A 940-nucleotide genomic window follows, 5' to 3' on the forward strand; every position below is an offset into this window, starting at 1 on the left:
AAAGCCACATAGTTAAGTCTCTTTGTTCACAACAAAGCCCGATAGTCCCGAAAAAATAGCACATAGTGTTCCTGCCATGAGAGGACATAAGAATGCAAATGATTATTTATATCTCACCACAAGGTTTAATTAGTAGCTGATCTGGAGCTTTACTTATCACATGAACTTCAGCAGCAGTTGGGGACTTCCCAGTTACAGAATTGTAGATTTCTTTTTCTGCACACTTTCAGCTCTTTTATTCATGTTACCGAATGCTAATGAAAACCACTTGATATGATCAATAGCTACTAAATGGACCGTGAGGCGAGATTATTTTCTTACCTGCTGTTTCAGAGGTCTAGAATGAACTTTGAACCTTAGTGCTTACAATAGTAAGCAATGAGTATGGAACTGGTTGTGTATTATTTTGACTTCCAATGTAACTCGGGGGGCATCCTGTTTTACTGACATTTAGTAAAGGAGGAGTTGTACATTTTTGGAAAAGAGTAATTCACTTTCTTGCAGAGCAGATATTTGCCATTCTCATATCTCTTTGTTTAATATAATGCTACAGCCAGCAGCAGGGTAGCTAAGTCATATATTGGAAAGGCACAATGACTCGGAGTCTCTTGGCAATCTCACGGTAACGCCAAAACCCCAGAAAGTTACTGCTTCTGGCCATGAAATAGTTAGGTGCCTTAACCCTGTGTAAAACCACAATGTTGCCATCTTTACATGTGTTAATTCATGAGTGTAAGAGGGGCTGGCTGTGCATGTTTTTCCCCTTTAAACAGAGCCAGGCTAGCTGTTTCTAAGCTAACTGGCCGTTTGCTGTAGCCTCATGTTTAATGGACAGGTTTGAGAGGGGTATCAATCTTGGCATCTAACGCTCGCGTTATGTGATCAATAATTTTATTTTGGGTAATTACAATTGGGTAGTTAAAAAGGACATTGATATAGG

The 940-nt window shown here is 39.5% G+C and overlaps 1 protein-coding gene across 1 annotated transcript in view; it reads left to right on the forward strand.

The window, feature by feature from the left end:
- Positions 1 to 940, forward strand: part of lurap1l (leucine rich adaptor protein 1 like) — a 3934-nt gene that overhangs the window by 2100 nt on the left and 894 nt on the right. The gene's annotated exons all lie outside the window — the stretch shown is intronic.

Source organism: Etheostoma spectabile, chromosome 19 (genome assembly GCF_008692095.1).
Source record: "Etheostoma spectabile isolate EspeVRDwgs_2016 chromosome 19, UIUC_Espe_1.0, whole genome shotgun sequence".
In the NCBI taxonomy this organism is placed as follows: Eukaryota; Metazoa; Chordata; class Actinopteri; order Perciformes; family Percidae; genus Etheostoma; species Etheostoma spectabile.